The 22,519-nt window shown below is 40.5% G+C and overlaps 1 protein-coding gene across 1 annotated transcript in view; it reads right to left on the bottom strand.

Moving 5' to 3' along the window:
- Positions 1-22,519, bottom strand: part of MAD1L1 (mitotic arrest deficient 1 like 1) — a 346,571-nt gene that overhangs the window by 245,488 nt on the left and 78,564 nt on the right. The window lies entirely within an intron of this gene.

The raw sequence follows: 22,519 nt of genomic DNA, 5'->3' as shown, positions 1-22,519 counted from the left end.
CACTTTGTTTCTCTAATGCTAGAAACAACACTGGAAAATTTATGAGTGCTTCTGAGGGGCCTTATTCATCATTATATTTGAAAGAAAATAAATTAAAATGCTTTTAAATAAAACAGCACTATTGCAAAGGTACTGTTTAGATAGATCCAAAAGGGAATACTTAAAGAACACTTCCAGCATAAATCAAGTACAACCTGCGCTGCCAGGTCACCAAATTGTATTTCTTGGGAAATGTATGTAGGAATTCACAAGAATTCCAAAGCAGCTTTCTCCCTACCTCAAAATCCTTATCTTTGAAAGAAGTATTTGTTTTAAAGCACTGGATGAATTAGAAACCTGTTTGAAGCTCCAGTTCAATTTGGAACCATTCACAGACCAATTTAATAATTGGGAACTGTGAAATAGTCTCTTCATTGCTGTATTCAGGTGGGAAGGCTCATCAAGAGGGTTTCACATCTGCATTTGAAACTGGATAATTGCATTACCAGGGCACCATCACTTCCTTGGACCTGTTTTAATTAATCAGTTAAGAAGGGCACCTGTGCCAAGAGTAACATCTCTGGTGATGGAACCTGCCTGTGGCTCAGCCTATCAAGTTTGCAGCAGGTCAGTCCTCAAAACAGGGCAGAAAGGATGGGTAATTCCTGGCAACCTCAATTTCTGCCTTAAGATTTATTACAGCTTGTTCAACAATATTCCTTTTTATGCATAGGGTAAATATAAGTGCAAAACCCTCATTAACTCTGATATATGTGTTATAATAATTAAAATCACACTACAGAAACCTTACTGCAAATACCTTTTTCTTTATCAAAGAACCTTTGTCCTAATTAGAGTCAGAACAAAAGAAAAATATGCAAACATAACATTAATTACCCTGAAACAGCGAAAATCTCACATTTGATTATTACAAAACATTTTGATAAGGCAATGGAGCAATCTTTTTTTTTAATCTCCCAATATCGTGACTTATTTCTATAAATGTTGAGTGGACCGACAAATGATGATTGATTTGACATTCACCAAGAAAAATGAGATATGTGCAAGGTTTCCTTCCCAAAATAATGAAAAATATTTGAGATTCACGTCTCATGGAGAGCACAGACATTCAGCCACACACAAAACTCTCAAGCTAGGCTGGAAAAGAACTGTTTTAAAACATGAGAGAAGTTGAGCAAAGAGAGACAAATGGGCAATTTCCTTAGCCACTGCATGGAAATAACATCTTCATCTGTTTATATTTCAGCCTCAATACAAATGTGATGTTAATGTACCTAAAATTCAAATGCCAGAGATGTCTCTGAAAGCTAGGACAATCCTCAAAATCCCTGAAATGGCACCATAGGTTTCCTTGCTATGGGAGGCGTGAAATTCAACTTCCTCACAACTCTCCACACCATGCCAAAGTACATTATTGAGATCCTTTCTTCCTCTCTTTGGGCAGATTGATAATTCTTCCAGAAACTGCACCAAATACAATATGAGCTGCTTCTATAAGGAAAAATCCAAAAGGAAAGTTCTATTTCTTATTGACACAAGACAGGATTTGCAAGTAGGTGCTCAGAAGCAAAAGCCTTTAAAGCCAGACTTGTGCACTCTTCTTCCACCCTGATGACACCTATGGCTTTTCAGAAGTAATTGCTCACTCAATATGAGCATTAAAAACTAAAATAAAAGAGGCACAAAGTTCTCCATTCAACATAAACTTGGGGAAGTGGCATTTTAAAAAATCTTTGCAAGTTCAAAGTAAACCTTTTAAGCCTTAAAGAGAAAAAGTCATTTCTGTTTATCAGCCTATTAATGTTCCTTGTTCCACATCTCAGTGAATGAGATGCCAACATCTTTCTGTTCTGAGCTGTTTGAGACTCTTCATATTTTGCTCTTCCCTTCTGTAATCCACTTTAATGCAATCTTAATGATAAAACTTCATTTTCCAGAATATTCTTTGAAAGACTGAGAACAATGAGGGCACGCAGTGAATACTGAAGCCATAAGATACATTTTAATAATCTCCTTCAAAAATGACAAAAGCAGCCCGACAGCTTCCCCCCACCCCCCCAGTGATCCATAAAACATTATTTTAATCATTCCATCCTTTCAGTAGCCAAGTTACCACCTCAGAGTTACTAACAAATAAGAAAAAAAACTAACAGGGAAAGGAAACAGGATGCCAGAAGCAGTCTGTGTATGAACCTGGGAGGAAAACAAGGGGTCCACAGCGACAATTAGAGGAGCAGCACTGTCTGGGTCATGTTGTAGCTCAGGAAAGGATGAGACACGTGTACCTACCAGGGCCAGCTGTCAGGAGGGAGAGCACATCAAAGACAAGAGCAGAGTGTGATGGGAAAGGAACAGGGAGGGAGCACAGGGGGAGAACACGGTGACAGCACCGTGGCACACGAGGAGCTGAGAGGAGAAACGCGCCGCAGCCATCAACATCTTCGTGTCAGAGTCCCCAAAAAAAAAAGGGTTAATGCAGAAGCTAATGAGGCAAAAAGGAGCAGGGGAAATTGTTTTGTAGCAAGACATTTGGATGAAGGAACACCCGTTCCTGGAACTTGACAACTCGCAGGCATCTCAATGAATCCACACGTACACGCATAAACCACGCTGCAAACTGATAAACAGAGGGCTGAACAAAAATGTTATTTTTCATTCCAGTTCCTCCCCCACAGGTTTTCTGAGCAAACACGAAGGCATAAGCAAAAACAGGGTAACTCCAGCATGTCTTTTATTTTCCAGTGGATAGCAGCAGGACATCCCTGCCTGTGCTCTCCCCCAAGGATTCTTCCAACCTCCAGTTTCTGACACAGACAACTTCCCCCCCTCACCCTCTGCCAAACCTGCCTCAGCACCATCCAGGATGGGAATTAAAAAAGAAAAACAAAAGGGAGAAGATGAAAACAGATTTATCTGACTTAAATAGGGACAGGACACAGGAAAGAAAAGGTGAGGCTGGGCAAAACAGAAAAATATCCATTGGATGTTAAAAAGGGAAAAATCTGATCCATTACAAAATGCTGCTGAAAAGACTGATTGGAGCTCTGAGAACACAGCTACAGATGGAGCTGCCCAAACTAGTTTAGTACTTAAGGCAGGTAAACTAGAAAAAACACCATCAAGGAGAAGACTTCAGTGCTACAAGTATTTCAGCTCAAAATTCAGAGGTTTGGGTGCTAACTTTTACTACAATAAGATTGACATCACTTTCTGCTTCCTCTTCTTCACAGACAGAATTGTCACCCTCCCCTGCCCTCAAATCCTTCCCTACCACTGGGACTGTGGGGGCTGTGGGGACCAACAGGTCTGTGTTATCTATTAGCTCACTGCATTCAGAAAGAGAAATGATACAAAATATGAACATCTTTAGTAGAAGTTATCACAGAGGCTGTATTTTATTTAAAGCTTTAAGTGTGCCTCACAGAGAGCCATGTGAAATACTGCTACACAAAATACTACATGAAATGGTCTACAGAGAGTTGGTGGGAAAACACACTTTCTTCTTGTTATTTATCTCTCCCAAGTCTTCAGCAAATATCTGCAAACTTTCTCTTGGTTCACACCTTGTATTTTCTCAAAGATCTTTTGTATAATTCACCAGCATCAGGCTTCCATAAATCACAAATCATTCAAAGGTAAACAGATCATATATCATCTTGCCGCTAGTCATACAAGGAAGATTCAAATCATATTGAATTTATAATGAGGGAAGAACATAAAGAGAATTATTTTGCTAGTGCGGCCAGATGAAATGAGTAAGAAGCAGACAGACATTTGGAGCTTTATTGGTACACTGGCAATGCTTTATCTGTGAGACAGTATTTAATTTTACTCCCTAACCAACAGCGTAACTATCAGGCTCGGAAACGCAGTTCCATCAAAGTGAGCAGTTAGAGAAAAGAAATAACACACATTTTCTGCCCCAGCCCCAGGACAATGGCCATAATTGACTGGCAGGAGTTACGATACACTAAAATAAATTCACATCAGGCACCCTGTGCTTCCTTCCATTACAGGGTCAACACACTACAGCACTCGGGGCTGTGCTGACAGCAGTGACCCAAAGGAGCCCAGCCCAGGAACATTGCCAAAATGCACAGGCCAAAATGCAGACTCCACCTGAACACATACTTAATCAGCCACTCGAGGTGAGAATCACTGTCACAGTTCTAAACATGCCTTCCACATCACCATCAAGAGGAGAATGAAAGCAGTGTCTTAACAAATGAGGAATGTCTATGGTTTGTTTTTGTTTTATGTGGAAACATCAGTAGTTTCAACATCTATCACTGAATTATGGGACAAAAAATATTTCAAGGGGGAGATAACTACAAGCATAAATGTCCTTTTTCTAAGCTTCTAAACCTGAAGTGTTCATGAGGCCAAAGCTTCTCCTAAAGGCATTTATTTGGCAAATAAAACATTTACTGGTATTTAAAAACCACTGAGCCCACACTGCTGGCTGTGCACTTACTACACTTGAAAATGCTGCTGCCTTCAGTGCAACTGGCTGCAGGAGAAATTATTCTGATATCTGAATACACAAAGTGATTAATATTAGCTTATGCAGGCAGATCTTTAAGGGCTTTTGGTATGTGCAGATGCTCATGGCTCTCGTTCTGAATCAACAACAGGTCAGACATCAGTTACACCCTGAGCAAACAGATTCCCTTTGCAGGGTTGGAGAGAAGCAAATACTAAATGCTCTTTAAAAAAATGCAAGTAATTAAAAAGCAGGAATTAAAACCAAGAGTCCTCTGTGATGATTAACACAGCATATAGCCAGTACAGCATGTGTCATCTCCCCCTGCATCAGCAGTTGCATGTGGCATTTGGCAATTATGGAGGATGGACTATTTTAAAAGGGCATTCACTGAAAAGGATTTTCCACTCCCACTCTAAGATAAGAACAAGTTTAAGGTGTCTTTCCTACACTGCAGAGAACAGAATACCCACAGATGCCCCTGAGTACAGACTGACCCACCACACCAAGCCAAGATGTTCACAAACTGTTCAAAACACTTTACAGGGAGTTGGGAAGGGAGAATCTCCACTCTCATTATTTCATCAGGAGTTGTGTTCATTTGGTCCCCTTTGCAGCTCCTAATTTTGGCTCTCCTAACAACCCTGGCTAGTAAGGAAGGTCAGCCTGTGGCTGATGCTGTCAGTAAGGGAACATGTGGAGCTTCAGCACCAGAAGATGCCAAATGTCTCACCCCTCACCCAGATTTCAGCATCCAGCACAAGGGAATAAAATACCGGAGAAAGGGAACTGCCAAAGGAGAGAGGAAAACAAACAAGCCCCCAAAGAACAACCCCAAGGAAGAATTTTGAAAGGAAACCTTTTCTCCAGACAGGATCCAAGCACCCTCTCTGCAGCTGGCTTAATTTAAATCATCTAATTCAAATTCTAAATGCTTCAGAGTGTTATTACACTTTTTTCTTTGAAAACAAAAATGACAACAACTGAAACAAAACTCTGAATGAGAAAACCCAAAGACTGAAATAATTACTAATCAAAACAGAGGCCTGTACATGGGCTGGTGAAGTCACTGGCCAGCTCTACCCAGTAATTTCTCTTCGTGCCGGCTCTGATGAGTTTTATATTTCTAACATTTCATCAATTTGAATCACTAAATTCAATTTGCATTCACAGATAAACAGAGAAGGAATAATAAATACTCTCATCTGACCTTGAAGTGTGACAGAGAAAATTGCCCTCGATGATTTCATTTCAGACTGAACCAGAATGAATAATGCAGTTGGCCCCACCAGCTACCAATCTATAATCACACTTCTGGGCTGGAGGAACTCATGGCTGTGCCTAAATATGATGAAGAAAGTCAAAACTTCTCACTCTTTTTCATACTAGTATTTTCTGCTGCTCCCTCACTACAAGGATTAAGTCCCTACCTCTGTCCTCCTCCACCACTCAGCCCCAAATACACACCCCAAGGATTTCAGTTTGTTGAACAGTCACAAGTGAAGGCATTGCACACTTTCCTCAACCCAATCCAGTGTTATCTCTTTTATAAAGTGCACATAATAACTCTTCTCTCTCCCACTAAGCTGTCAGGTCACTGGGACAACTCTCTGGCACAGCCACACCACACAGGCAACTGGTAACATGAACACCACCAGCGACTAAGAATATTTCCAATTTCTGTTATACATTCCAACCAACACTTATCAAGAGTGTGGGAAAGTCTTCTGGGAATAGCATGAGAGCTGAGGAGCTCTAAAGAATAAAGAACTGATAAAGAGGAGTGAAAAAAGAGGAAAATTTGCTTGAAGTGGTGAAAGAAATGAGTAGGAGAATGGTCGCGCTGAACCAACTTGTCAGCAAACAAATCTGCTGAAATTCTAGGCTCTTGACAGTTAGATAATGGCTTATCTTAATAAAATAAGAAGGGTCAGAGTGTTTAGATGAGAAAAACAAAACATTAAACCCTCCACTGCAATATAGCAAGTGAGTCCTCACAGACTGGTGACTCATTACAGCTTTGTGAAGGTTCTGCGGATCTGTTTCAAATTACCTTTTCCAATGAGACCTCATTTCCAGTGTGCATTACAGTACTCCACAGTGAAATGAGGATTGAAATGAGGATTGTATATTACTGCTCAGTCACTTTTTAAAAAAATTTTAATATCTGAACCTAAGATTACCTGAACAAATTTACAGAAACACAATTGTCTAAGGTATTTTTTTGCAGAACAATTCAGTGATGGACCCTCACCATAACTCTGACTAAAATCCAAAGCTGTGGCTCAGCATTTCAGCATCAGGCTTTTGTCAGTGAAAACCCCTCCAGGTTATGATGAAAACTTCTCTCAGTTTTCACTAGGGACTCAGAAGACAATTCGTGGTGTTACTTGTTGACAACAAATAAACCCAAACAATTAAGTGCTACCCCCTCAGCATTTACCCATGGGACACCGACAGAGGAAAAAGCAAAGGAATTACTGCAAAGTCACTCAGCTATCTGTGACAAGCACTCTGCCAGACTGCTGCTCTTGGCTTTTCTTTCTCACAAGCACCAATTTAACTCCATCTCATATCTGCCTCCCACCTGCTTTGACTCAGCTCATGTCAAAGCAGTCTACCAGGACCCAAGCCATATTAAGCACAGCGCTGAAACAGACCTGCTAATCCTTAAATCCTCAATATTGATGCATTTTAAGTCTGCAAAGATCTTAATATCTCCATGACCAAATAACCTGACCTGTATTCATGGATTTTCCAAGTGCCCCCACGTCTTTGGGCACAAACAACATGCCATGGTGGTGTAGGATCCTTTCTACCATGCTCTAACAGCAAGTCAGGATTCACTGCTAAACTGCATCTGTTTTCTGCAGGATCTCTGTCTCATTTGCTTCAGAATTTGGAAGATTAATGAAGCACAGAAATTGCTTGAAGAGAATGGTCTCACATTAAGGCAATTGAAAGTCTCCCAAAAAAATCTGGTTCCAGTTCTTGCCTCTGCCAGAGCTCCTGGTGATACCACGACCTTTTCTAAGCAGTCCTTGGTGCTAAGTCACTGGGCAGCCCTTGGTGCTGAGCTCCAGTGCTGGGCACTGACACTGCTGCTGAAATCAATAGCAGCTACTCAGGCCATATGAAGCCTTGGGTCAGTGTTTTGAAAGAACACGTTCTAAATATTCCATATTGGCATTTCCAAAAATAAGGCTACACTTTCTCCTCAATTTACATCTGATATAACAGAACTAGCATAAGAAATAACTAATAAATTATTAAAAATCTCTTTAGAAAAGCATTAATAGCTGCTCATTAAGTCAACATAGTCCACCATCTCTGCCAAGTGAAACAAGAATGCCGCATGCTATAGGAAAACAGACTAAGGAGGTGTCCCATGACTTGAATTTGGGATTTTCTACTCCCTGAGAGCTTCACCTTGTAACCCTGATCTTGGCTTTCGAGTACCTACTTTCCTCAAGGGGAAAATAGTACTTAAAATATTTTAAAAAACCCCAAAACCCAAAACATAAAAGCAAAACCATATTGCTAAGAACAAGAATGAGGCAAAACAGCAGTGTTAGCTGAAGCTTCCCCAAAAACATTCACTGTGGGGTAAGCTTCATCCCAATTACATTATTTTACATTCTCACACACATCCATTTTGGGCATGTACATAAGCACAGGCAGACCCACAAAGCAGAGAAGAGCTGGTCTCCAGCCATCTGGTGTCACATAATGAGACTAAAGAAACTGGGATCTTTCCAAGCTTGACTGTCACACCAGGAATATCTGCCACTCCTCCTGCAGTGGCTGTGCAGCCTCTCTCTTTGCAAACCCAGGGAATATGTAGAGCTGCTGTGTCTGGGCAGCTGAGCAGAGGCAAAAGCTTCCTCAGACCCCATTCCCAAGCTGTAGTTTTTTCCCCATGAAGAGGTTATGCCCAAATCATGACTTACAATGATGTCCTGCTAACCCCATTCCTAAAACATCCTGTGGATGCTTGTTTTCCCCATTCCACTGAGAAATCCAGAGCACTATTTCAATCTTCTACTGGACCGTTGACATTATTAAGATTTACATGCAGGGCACAGAGACCTATCTTCCTCTAATTTTAATCCCCCAAATTAGGTCAAAGAACCCATAAACCAAGACAAGGGAAGGGGAATAAAGCTGTCACCATGGAAGAACTGCCAGAAACAACTGCATTTATAGCCTTGTTACATCAATTCTTCTGTATCAATATTTTTAAGTGTTTAATAAAATGATACTACATTCAAGGCAATCTTTTTGTCATGAATACTTATAGAGAAACCAGTTAGGTGGACATGTAAATATCCTTTATAGAGCAGTTTCAGGTTTCAAAATCACTACATCCACACACAAATCAGATCCTTTTTTTTGTGGTGAAGCTGTGACAAGGAAATGAATTTAAAAATGTGGGAACCAAGTAGTTTTGTCTCTGCATCACTCATAAAAGAAATGCTCTGTTCAATGTAATTTGATATCAGCCAGTTGGCACCACAAATCCTGCATCAACCAGCTCCATGTTGGAGGGGCAGGATGAGAGTCCAGCATGGATTCAACAGGTGTAGGGAAAAGTTTGTGTCTTCAGCACAGTGGCACCTCAATTCATGCAGAGCATGACATCTAATGGTCTCGAATACCACAGAATCATGGGATGGTTTGGGTTGGAAGGGACCTTAAAGATCATATCATTCCAACCTTCCTGCCATCAGCAGGGACACTCTCCACTAGCCCAGGCTGTCAGAACCCTGTCCAGCCTGGCTTGAACACTTCCAGGGACAGGGTAACCACGCACAGATACTTGGCAAGGCTGATTTATCTGCCACTTTCAAGAACTGTTCTTACCATGACACTTTATTTAAAGCAAAGTGTGACAAGACAATGCCACTAAAGCATTTATTTCTGCAAACTCCTTTAGGAAGGAAAGAAGAAAACCTTCAATAGGAATTTAGGTGGGCCAGCAAAACAAATTGACAAGACAAAGTTGCCAAGACCAAGGCAGTAACTGGGAGACACAGCTGGCTCTCTCTGGAGATGCCCACCAGCACTATTAGAGCTGGTCCCCCCCAGCCCAGGTCCCCCACGCTCAATAGAGGCACTTTGGCTGCCAATTGATGGGCTGTGCTCAGCACATCCTTCGATTGCCACCTGTCTTCCCTCATCATCTCCCCTGCTGCCTCCATTGTACCTGATTAATGCAGCCCATTCCTCCTGGTTATTTCCTTATCGATCCACCATCCCCTGCAAGGGAAAAGGCGTCAATGCAGTTAAGGGCAGGCACCTGCTTGGAGACTTCAGCCTTCTCTGCTTTCTGAGAGAGAGTTTTGTTCCCACTAGATAATAAGAATTCTCTGGTTAAAGGAGCTTTTTGGTATTGGCAATGTCATAAAATGTTCCTTGTGTCCTACTTCAGTGGAGCTGACAAACTCTCCAGTCGCTGTCACCGGACTAATGAGAAAAGAAGCACTTCTAAAGAGCTCTGGGTACTTTTGCATTGTAAAGGGAAAAGGAGAAAGTAAGATATTTCAATGATGTTCCTTCCAAAGCCCCATAAAGAGGAAAGAAAAAAGGGAATGTTTCTGCACAATCACTGTATCAAGCAAGCAGCTCACTTATTAATCTCTCCTTCCTCCAGTATTCACTGGCTCGGGGGCTTGAAAAGTTGACACTTGACTTGAAAAATGCCAACTCTAAGCAGTTTATTTCCTCTTGAACTTTAAGAGCTGACTGAGACAGAAATGACCTTTAAAAAGGCAGGGTTAGTTCTTGTATGAATTGATAGAAGGACTCTTTGCTTACACAGCACAGCAAGGTACTGAGCAAATCTCCTATACAAACTCCCCTCTCCCACCAGGGGCAAGAACAACACCATGTTCCACCAGCCACAGGATCCACGGAGCTGGAGGATGTGGGACCTAGTGACCCAGCTTGTCTACAACAAGAGGGGAAGAGCCTCATAGAACCATAAATCAATGACCTTATACATGCCCAGGACAGGAACTACACCAATATTGATACCCTGGAGACAATCCATCTTCCATCATAAGGAAGCAGAGCAGGCACAACCAAAATTAAACAGAGCCACCACCATTTAGCTTGCACCTAAATCCCACCACCAGCCCTGACCACAGACCAGCCACAGAGTCCTGCTGCCAGTGGGATACACAGCAAGATACCAGGGCTGCTATTTTGGGACATCTCCCTGGTGGTTGTGAGTTTGCCTGCATCAATCTCTACTGAAGCTGCTGAAAAAGAAACCAATCACTATGTGGCTCATTAATGGTCTTCGATGAGAGGCAGCTGGAAAACGCAAATCAATACCCAACAATAACGACTAATAATACTTGCTGCTACACCAGTAGCCAGACATGTAACTGGGCAGAATACTCTTGTCTGAGGTCCACCACACAATTAATACCACCAGATGTCCAAAGAAAGGCAATTGAAGGATTTTGTGGCAGCAGAGGACAGCCTAGGAGTTTTGATAAAGGTTATTCACAAAGCAAATATCTGGGATGTTAACAGGGATGGGAATACACTGGGGACAAATAAGTTTAGTCTGCCTGTGTGCAAATAACAACACTTACTGGTACAGTATTTGAAGATACAAAGTGCCCAGCTGATGGACATGACACCTGCACATTAAACTAAGATATCCAACTGATAAGTTGTTTATCCAGATAGCGTAAGAGTATTCACCCGTTTCTCACTCTGTAAGAAAGGCAGATGTAGCCATTTTGGTAACAGGAAAACATTAATGCATAAGCTGAGCAACCTTTTCACTGCCAGGCAGAGAAACTCCTCAGAGGCAGGGTTGAAATTCTGGCTCTTTTTTTTTTTTTTTTTTCTAATTTATTTTATTTCTAGCCCTAATTTTCAGCTGTTAAGCCATGCTGACTGCAAGCAGTAAAGGACTGATGGAGTTCAGAAATCTCCAGTCAAGTATGAAGTATTACTTTGCCATCAGCAGCAATGAAATGCTTCCAATCTACCATCAGCCCACTTAGGCAGAAGGAAACGTAAAGACAACCCCATGGCTATTCTGTGCAGGATTTTCTTTTTCTCTGGAAGGGAAATACACATCAAACTCAGCAAAGCAGACAGAAGAAGTCAAGCCTTAGAGAGTCTAGGTTAACTTATTAATAATGAATCATTTTTGTCATTATTCCTAAGGTTTAGTGAGGGGAGAGGAGAGGGAGGGGGGTGTTTTGCTCTCCAGTGCAGCTGGAGGCATGACAGGGAACCACAGCCTCAGTGGGATATTGAGTGGAAACTCTCAGATCAGAGCTTAGCATCTCCCTGCTGGTAGATTTAGAAAATTCCTGCACCTGAAATATATCTACAGTTATATGTGCAGTGTATAAATATATATATATACACAGAGAGAGAGAGAGACATAAGAACACAGTACTTATCAATGCATATTAAATAATATCTGTACTGTTTTATCCTCTGTAGCACTGCAAGAGTTGCAAGCACTTCATATTTTTAAATGCTGTCTGATTTCTCTGATGGGGCTTTTCCTGTGTGTATAATCACAGGAGGTCTTGAAGAAACCTGTTTACTTCTGCAATCCATTAGAGAGACTCCCACTTCCAAAGTTACAGCACAATCACTTCTTTTAACAGTCAATTTAACAGTGTTTAGCCTCCAACTGTTGCTCTCACACGCAGAATGCTACTTTTGGGGCTCTAACTCCTCTGTATAAAAAGGCTTCTTAACATCTTTAGGGCAATATGAAAATATAGATTTATACTGTAAGGTGTATAACTGCTGCAAAACAGATTTGCTCAACTGTAATACACATCAAACAACATTAAAAACCAGTAAGGAACTGCCATCTGATTTACATGAGATGTACTTTGAGACTTGTAACTTTTGCCTGAAGGTTTTAATTAAAGCAATTCATGTCCCAGGGCACTTTTCTCGTAGTAAAGTGTCTTCCCCATTCAGCTGCTTCAAGGACTCTGCTCTCTGTGCTTTGGCACCATCTAATCACTCCCATGGGAGCAAACGGAAACACGAATGCAGATCAGAAAAACAGCTTTAAATGAAGCAAGAAAGATGAAGAACTAAATGTAAAAGAAGAAACAATTTTGTACCCTTTATTCAAGAGCCTGTTAGATCTCTGGAATGACAACAAAGGGGGCAGAAGGCGTTGGTCTGAGTAAAATCTAAGACTCCTGAGTTCTGTCACTGCTTGCTGAAACACTCCCAGAACACTTGTGTTCCCAGATCTAACTTCCTGCAGTGATCATCTTCAGTTAGGGAATTTCTCTGTCCAAGACACTCTTTTGAAAGAAGAAAGCAGTGATCAAGAATCCATGTCTGGCAGCTCTTTCCTTTGTCATTTAATTCACTCTGAGACAGGAGAATTTACAAGTCACAGAGCTGCTCTGGTTACTCCAGGTATTTCAGCAGAAATGCACCCAGTGGCCCAGAAGAAAGGGTGCATTTTCCCCAGATTTCATTCAACAGTACAGAAAACAAAGTTTATTGAAGGATGAAGAAACATCAAGAGACAAGACACAATAAATTAGTTTACTACCAGGTTGTATAAACCAGCTTTTAGCAGCAAAAGGCAAAGCAAAGCAAGGTTTTTGCTGAAAATGAGGAATCCATTGTTACCATAAGGACTTTGACTCAAATACTGCAATAACACACCACTAATACTCATTAGTCTAGGTGGATTCATTAACAAAAAGCAATGTCAAAACTATTTTGCAGTTGTTAAAAAATTCTAGTCAATTTTGCACAAATAGCTTAAGCAAAACCTTCTCACCAAATTCATCAATACAGCAAGAGGGGAAAAAAAGTCTTTTCCTAAAAACTTTAAAGTGGACCTCAAGCAGAAAACTGATAATTTTATTGGAAATTCACAAGAAGCTTGTAAGAATACAGAAAATATCTCTTTCCCTCAACAGCAAGAGTGTCACCCTTGAATGCCAGCAGAGTTCCTTGTGGGCTGACTGATTTGGTGATGCTTTGCACAGAGCAGCTGTACCAGCAACAGCTGATGTTCCAAACCAAAGAATATTTGCAGAGGCTCCTTTGTATGCAGGTGTCAGCCAGGAACAGCCAGCAAGTGCTTCCCAGGCTTTCTAAATTGCTACAGATACACTAGGTTGTATAAAAAAGATAACTAGCACAGCAAATCTATATGGCCTTCATTCTTTATTCTTTTAATCAATGAAAAAAAAAAAAAAAAACAACCAATAAAATAGAAATAATAATTAAAAACACCCAAGCAAGTAAGCCAGACAAGAAAAAACAACAGGAGAGTACAGCTAAGACACACACAGAATCACCAGGATTTTACAGAAGTTATTTTGTGCATGTACACTGGCTGAACCGACAGGCTGCTAACCTGGGAGAGGATTTTCTTTGATGTTGTGGCTGTTCAAAGTTATTCTCAAATTGAATAAAAGCAGTAAATAGCAAACCTTGAAACCTGTTAAAGTACCCAAATACTCTGTAGTGTAGAGGATCATGCTTTAATGGCATGCATGCCCAAATGAGTAAATATTTTCTGGTCTTTAGCTAATTTTATTATATTCTTAGTATCTGAAAATGAGTATATATTGACAAGTCTACTTGGAATCACTTAAATCAATTGAACAGTAAATCAATTTTAGTTGAATTCATTAATCTATTTAGAGAAAACGGATTCCATAGCTCCAACTATTAGATACTGATAGCATTTATACATTTAACAACCTGAGAATGATGTGAAAATCCATAAGCCTGTAATTACTCATGACAAACTTCATCCAGGAGTATTTTAAAACTCTAATCTAGCTGATCTCATCGGTATTTTTCTGATCCTTCTCTAGCTCTAGACAACAATAACCAATTCATTCCAAGGCTGTTCATGCTCTCATTTTCAGGACCTTGGTGTTCCGATATTTGTGCTTCTATTAAGGCAGGACAGTCTAGGGAAATGACTATTTTAATAGTTTTATAAAAAATGTACAGAGACATTTCTATCGATTAAAGAATCCTTGTAAGAAGAATTAATGTTTGTATTTTAGCAGTAGTGTTTACAGAATAAAACCAGTTTCACGAGTTCATCTTTCTTTTTTTTAATTGGATTTGTGAAATAGTTCATCCATTTGTGGTGCAGTACATGGGATAAAAGCATTGGGACTAAAGAGAATGCAGGCACAATCCAACATTTACATTGCACTGAACTTTCAAACCAGCACTGTTAACTGTAGCAGAGAGAACATTTACAAAGATTATGTGGGCAAGTGGATATTTCTAAACCAGAGGAGAAACTTATATTTGATTTTCTAACACCACCATCCACAGAACAAAGGCTGAGCAAAAAGATCTTGTCTGTCAAGTCCTCAGAGTGTGTTTTTTAAGGTTGAATTAAAGTATTAAACTGAAATATAAGACTGCATATGAAATTAAAACATATCCTTTCCCAAGGTAACCACAAGACAAGCAGAATTCCAGTGAAACTGTCAGAGAGAAGCAATAACAGCCATGACTGAATGCACAGAGTAATGCCTGGCTTTCAGATACAATGAAAGAATAATGTCTTGTGGCATACCAGTAATTCAGGAAACGTTTGTACAATACCAAAGTATGGAATTTTCCTTTGGTTATGAGGCACCTCACCCCTCTGAGCCTGCTTCAGCACATGGACCTACTACCAGCTTATTTTGGTACCCAGTGTTTATTTACTCCAGAGCTGTAACAGAAGATACAACTGCTTTAACCTAAGGCACAGAAAAGAAATAACTTCAGTTTTGCTCACAGCTGAGGACTAAATTTATCCAGGTCCACAGCACAGATTTTAAATGAGGGGCAGGGTTGCAGCCTGCATGGCCTAGATTGGCACATTGCTGGATTTTAATTTTCATATTGGTGGGGCTTTTTTTCTAATTCCTTTTAATTCCCTAAGAAAACTGCTGGCAATTTGGTTTCAACAAGCAAATATAAGCTTCCTATGAGGTCTTACACCAGGCTGTTAAGTAGAAAATCCTGCATTTAGCAGTTGGCAGGTTTGAGCTGGTGCAGAGCAGGGCAGTGACACCAGCAGAGACACTGGGTTTACTCTATGAAAAATACCAAAAGGCAGAGTACCAATATTTGAATATTCAAACAACTTTCAGTACTTATTCCCCTTTTTCTTCAAGCTTCTATAGAAACATCATAAGCAATCGTGTTCAATAACATCGAATTTATTTATATTAAGCTAATTGCAGTGCCTGTCTCCACTGACATCCCAAGACAAATCTTAGAGGCAGGAGAGAGCCCTGAAGAGGGGAAAAACTAATCCATACAGATGCCTCAACAATCTTTGCTTGCCTTCATGAGATTCCCTGCTGAATCCTGAAAACCTAGATCAATTTGACATCAACTAATTGTGGTTTTTCTTACCATCTTTCCAAGTGAGGGCCAGAGAGAAATCTTAGGCACCACAAGTTATCAGTACTGTGTGCAAGAGTTCTGCCTCCAAAAGGTAAAATCTGGATTGCTGAGAAGATTACAGGTGTCAGCCTTACAGTTTCATTAGAAGAAATTAGTGTGGTTTTACACAAGATTTAACCAGCATTGATTTTTAAAAAAACCATCAGATATTGAGTGTCATCAAATACGAGGTTCTGCTGGTAGCCTTGCATTTAAAAAAAATCAATCTGAAAACCCAGTGCTCCCAAAAACAGGCAAAACCACCTAATATCACATTTAATAGCATAGTAGCAGATCTAAATGCAAGTGCAAGGAAAATGAGCCTGCAAATAAATATGAGACTATAATAGCTGTAAATGTCTTGCCTTTAGGAACATCTAATTTACTGTTTTAAAGGTAGGCTCTCAGTCTCCTGTTTGCTTTCCTCTGTGTCCCATCAGCTGTGACTGCATTAACACAAAGCTTAGTCTGCTCTTAAGGAACAGCTGAGCAGATGAGTTTTTATTCTAATTTTCAAGCAAAGGTTGTATCTCAAACAGGGTTTTTCCACTCTTTTTGTGTTGTGTACAGGAGACGTGTTGGGGTGGGTTTCCTTTCCTCAGAACAATCCAGATGAAGATCCAGCCCAAACTGGTTTGCAGGAGACACTGACATTTCTCATCCAGGCACATTTCTTCTTGAAGTGTTTTAAAATCCATTAAATTCAGAGCTCATATGCTTGGGAGGGTCCCCTGGCACACACACGTGGTCTGTGCAGTTTTACACTGCCTGCAGACACGGCTCAGAAACAAGAGTGAAAATTTCCCATTCGCTTCATGCTTTTGCTGTGGATAGTAGTGCTAATTAACCAGAGAGATGTAAATCCATTTCATAATGGATAATTTCAGTGGAAACTTCCAGCTGTCCTAAAACTGGTTTGTGCCTGGAATTGTGACTAGAACCTGGCATTTTCTCTCCATTCTGAATGCTCCCCAAATGTATTCATTCCCTAACCCCTGTGCAGTGAGGAGTTTGATTGGTGAGAAAAACTACTACAAAAATTGTAGTAGCCATCCCATCTGCTGACCTGTCCAACTTAGAAATACACCCATAACCAGAAGGCTGTTGACTGAGTAGCTTAAACATTGAATGTTAGTTTAATTATACATTTTACTCTCTAATCTCAAGTCTGCATGTGTAACATATGCACATAAAGTCATATTTTAAAGTATTACATCTATGGCTAACAGTGCAGCTTAGGAAAGAGGAAATTGAAGTTTTCAATCAACTGCAAGCTTGCAGTAACACTCAGTTAAACAAAACCACTCCACACACGGAGCCCCACTGACAGCGTTCAGCCTCATCCATTTGTGAGCAAACACCAAAGACAACATTATTTGTGTCTACACACAAAGAAATAATCTTTGTTTTGCTTCCACATTAAGCCTGAAAAGCAAAGGCAGGCACTGCAGTGTGCTGACTAGAGAAGACATCTCCAAAACTGCCTCTGAATCCCAGAAATTAAGGGAATTAGATGGTGACCCTTTGAATCCAATCCAGGACATTGCTCAGACGTGGGGAAAATAGTGTAAAAGAGGAAATGTACTTTGTGTGACATCACAGCCCACCAGACCTCTCCTGGCCTGGCTGGTGGTTGGGCTGTTCCCATCATTTTGGGTTATCTCTGCCTGTGCTCTGTGGCAGTTTCTCCCTGCCAGTGCCTTTCCTGGACAAGAAACCCAGCAGGATTCAGATTTTGTAGCACAATTTTTAGGGATTCATTTCAAAGCTCTGTGGCTCCTGACCAAGGAGCTTTACCTGAGCTGGCAAGAACAGAGCTAATCCCCTGTATTTCTGTATCAATCCAGGAAACTGAAAAAGGAGCTTTTTGGGGAAAAAAGGTGTGAAGTGATGTTCTCCCATGAGCAACCTGCTCTCAGCTGTCAGCAGCCACAGCCACAACATGCAGCTTGCAGGGCACATAACTCTGCATGGAAGGACCAGGACAGTAAGAACAAGATCCACGACCCTCAGTTAGTTCTATCCTAATGATTTACTCATACAACTTGATGGTTCCCTCCCTTTTTTCTTATTTTATTTTCCCTCAAATTGCTTTTCTCTACATGAAAAAAATTATGAAGTAATTGAAAATGAAGGTAAAAAACCTCCAAATTTGACAGGTTCTTGCCATGTTGTAAGAAACAGACCAGATCCAATATTCTAACTTTCCAAATGAACACAGAACCAAGTTTGAATTAAAACTTTATAATATACAGATTCAGGAGTTCTCTTTTTGACATTTCCCATGGTCAGACAGTGCAGTGTAGCCCCCCCTAAAATGAGACAAAAAGCCATTCTATGCTGAAATGCTAAGAGCCCTTCATATTCACAAATTCCTCATCTCATTTTTCAAGGAGAATCTCTTGCAGAAACATTACAAAACCATTTTCTTCCCCTTTCATCTTTGTGAAACAGCACATTATTTCCATGCAGGGAGCTGAGGTGCAAGGGCATTAAAATCCAAACAGAGTCATTATGGTGACTGAGCAACTAGGAGTCATTTCTAACTAAACCCAGCTGCAAATCTCTTGCTTCAGACCATGACACCTTGGAAGCTCCATGGACTGAACAAAGGCAGAAGAATTTCATCCTCTACCCAAATAAAGTAATAAAGGACATAATCCCATTGCAAGGAAAATGAGGCTGAAATGGCAGACTTTGATATCGAGAGAACAGAAATGCTGGGCCAAGCTAAATTACCTCTATAGTTTTTATACCACGTATGACAGCTGCTAGCAATGCTCATTCAAATGGGAAAAAGGTCTTTGATACTCTATTTCCGGTAATATATTTTTGACACACAGACAGTAATTATAAGAATAAGTAGATGCATAAGGACAATTAAGAAATTTAAGCCTCCAGCATCTATTACACAATTTCATTCTGAGCAGTGAAAACTCAGTACCAAAACTCCCAATATTCCAAAATACGGTGAATTCTTCTATAGTATTTGAAGGCAGACATACAGACATTTCCCTGCAGACTGAGCTGAAAATTTCCTCAGTGACTGTTACCATACTGAATCTAGGGGTTCATGTTCTTCTGAAAAACGAAGTGTGTTAAGGAATTAATCTCCCTGCAGTACTAAATGGGCTCTGGACACCTTGAAGCCCAGGTAAAAGCTTGGTTTCCCTAAAAAATACCACAAATATATGCAACTGTTTCCTGTTCAAATGTCCTAAATCCCAAATACCAGCAGAGGTGACTTGCTTTAAAAAAAAATCATTTTTAAAATGCAATCTATGAGAAGCCACTTCAGAACACACTGAGCTGTGGGCTGCCACAGTCAAGTCTCAGCGACCTGTTGAAGCTCCAGGAGATAAGCAATTAACACCAAAGTTACACCGTGGAAACAAAGAAATTTATTCTTTAAAAACGAAGAAACAAACAAAAAAAATTCAAAGGGAAAATCACTTTGGAAAACTAAAGTGTTGAACAACAGTGCCAGCAGTTTAGTCCATTTTAGGAAGACCTATTTTTATTTTGATCAAACAATCCAGTGGATCATGGAATCATGGAACAGTTTGGGTTGGAAGGGACCTTAAAGCTCATCCAGTGCCACCTCCTGCCATGGCAGGGACACCTTCCACTGTCCCAGGCTGCTCCGAGCCCTGTCCAGCCTGGCCTTGGGCACTGCCAGGGATCCAGGGGCAGCCACAGCTTCTCTGGGCACCCTGTGCCAGGGCCTCAGCCCCTCAAAGGGAGGAATTCCTTCCCAATAACCAGTCAAGACCTGCTGTCCTTCAGTTCAAAGCCATCCTGCCCTGTCCTACCACTGCATGTCCTTGTCCAAAGGAGAGAACACGCTTTCACCACAGTCACCATGGGAGGGAGGCTTCTGCCAACTGGTCACCTGCAACCTCAGGAAATCAAAACAGGATATAAAACCTCCAGGGAACTGGGTGTGCACAGTCAGAATCAGGGGTATCTTTAGCCTGAAGACAGACTTAAGATTTAAAAGCAATGTATTTTCCACTTTCTATAACACTTTGAAAATATTTATTAGTGGTTGTCCAGTTCTGAAAAGTAAATTCCATCTAAAAATTGATTAAACAACTCTTTTATGTTTAGCCATTGAAATATTTTGCATATGATGATACAGTTATAAATTAATTGCAGCAGGAACAGATCTAAGAAGAAAAATTAACAGGTTAGAGCTCTTATCTGGGATTCAGCAGATCCAAGTTCAAAGCCACACTGAGCCTCAGGCTTTCAGCTTAACCTCAGGCAATTCATTTAACCTCCTCTGTACCTCTATTACTCATCTGTACAACACTGTATTTAACAATAATGGCAAAATCCTTCTTATGTACACTATTTATATGATAAACATGCAACAAAATCTGGCACCAGGACCTATATGGGCTCCTATAGACACAGACAAGACTGAAAACCCAGACATTTCTCAACAGAACTTTCAGGCACAAACAGTATTTCCTCTCAAAAAGAGGGTAAAAACGAACCACATCTCCCAAAAGCCCGAGAATTGTCATAAAAGAACTGTCAGAAAGGAGACAGAGCAAACTTTTCTTTCAGTATCAGTAGCCTCAGTGCAAGAGTACAATAAATGAGAGATATAGGTCTGCAGAAAAGCCAGCTCAGAGGGAAAAATCACCTTAATTTCAGACAACAAAAGAGAAATGAGAGAAGACAAAACCAATTGGTTCTGCTCCTGCGTTATGGATGGGGAAATCAGTTATTCCCAGCCTTGAGAGAAGAAGCAATGCTGGAGACAACAGACAGTGCCTGTTGTTTCCAAAGGGAAGCCCAGGTGGCAGAGCTTCAGGAGAAGCTTTTTCTATTTTCCACCCATCCTAGTGCACCTTTGCAAAGGGAAATCTGGACAGAAGTCCTGGCAGAGGAGTCCAGGACACAGAGGAGGGAGAGGATTTTGAATCCAGGTGAGAAAGCCAAAAATAACAATCAGCAGTTTTCTGATAACCTTAGCACTTCCAGTAACCTGTGGTCAAGGTTGGCAGGTAGTAACACACAGTATATTTTATCAGATAAAACAGATTAACCTTATGTGGCTGAGCCATATATTAGATTTCCCAATAAATGGCTGTGATTTACCAATCTAGTAGGGATGAGGAGGGAATGCAGAGCAAAGAACTGCACTTCTACTTCCTTACAGCCCTGCCACAAAGCAACTTCTGCACAGAGCTAAGGAGGAAAGGCAGCCAAGATCTGATCAAACAAACCCACAGAAGATGCTCAGACAGGACACTGGAAATAAACCACTTCACTTAACTGAGCTGAATTTCTTAAAGAGAGAAATCTGAAGAAATACAAAGGCATTTCAAAAGAAGATACTCCTAACAGATACCATGCATAAGCAAGCTGGCTGAGAAAGCAGATTCAGCTACTAAAGCAAAATGGAATTCACATTTAGTTAGTGGAAATCTACTGGATACCCGAGGGTGATGAACATTAAACAGTGTGAAATTTTATTGCATTTTTCTGCTCCCCTCCTGGGATTTTTATGACGATAACCATTTTTTGCATATGAACAGTGTGAGCTCCAGAAGCTCCATTTTAATCGAAGATGTTCCATTAAAATTTAACATGCGCCAAAGGTTTGAGTGCTGAGGCTGCCTCGTGAAGAATGTCATATTTAAACAGTTGGTGAATTAAACCCACGTTATGTTGTGCATGGTAAGGTGACTTACCCAGCAGGTTCTGAAACACAGTGAATTTGCTCTGGCGATAATTTGCAACGTATTTGAATATTCCTGGTGCACAGAAACTTTAACTGCCTTGTCATGTAGAAGATGGATTTCCTGCACATCCACCTACATTGTTAACATTTGTACATCGCCACACTTTGCACTGAGTACACAAATATTCCATTTTATAAAGACTGTTGCTATTCCTCAAAAAAAGCCATTTTCTCAGCAGTCAGTGTGGGTCAGACGAAATCTAATCTAGCCCAGCACTCCATCTTCAACAGCAGCCAAGGCAGATGTCTTTGGAAAACACAAGAGCAGGACAAAGGCATAGCAAAACTTTTGCAGGATATTCTCCATCTTTCCAGCAACTTCTATCTCAGACTCTTTTTGAATCAAATGTGGTACCTCTGTAAAAATAAACCAAAATGTATTTTTCTTCCTTTATTGTTTTCACCTCCTTTTTGAACTTTGATACCATCCTACTGTGCAGTATCCCAAAATTTAATCCTACTCGTCATAATGTGCTGTTTAACACCTGCAGATTTTATTTGCTGCTCTCCAATTCCTGTAGCACAGACAAGACCCTCAGCTTTAGAAAACACTGTGTTTTCCTGAACACAAAAAGACAGCAATAAGAAAACAGGCAAAGGAAGTTGAAGTGATAAAAATGCACATCCACACTGTGAAGAGACAGGCAATTCTTCACTAAGCAGACATCTTACCTGGCTGCAGGAACTACTGCAGAGAAATGAACAAAAATTCACAATAAATTAAATTATTTTAACACATTTTTTACGGGTAGCACACAGATAACAAATCTCTAAAGAAAATCCCAAACCAGATTACAACTAGGTTTTTATAGCCCCAAGTATCTGAGAAGTTTTATGAG

This window comes from Zosterops lateralis (genome assembly GCF_965231275.1).
Source record: "Zosterops lateralis genome assembly, chromosome: 15".
Taxonomy (NCBI): Eukaryota; Metazoa; Chordata; class Aves; order Passeriformes; family Zosteropidae; genus Zosterops; species Zosterops lateralis.
The sequence above is the reverse complement of the archived record's forward strand: the minus strand, read 5'-3'. Positions and strand labels throughout refer to the sequence as shown.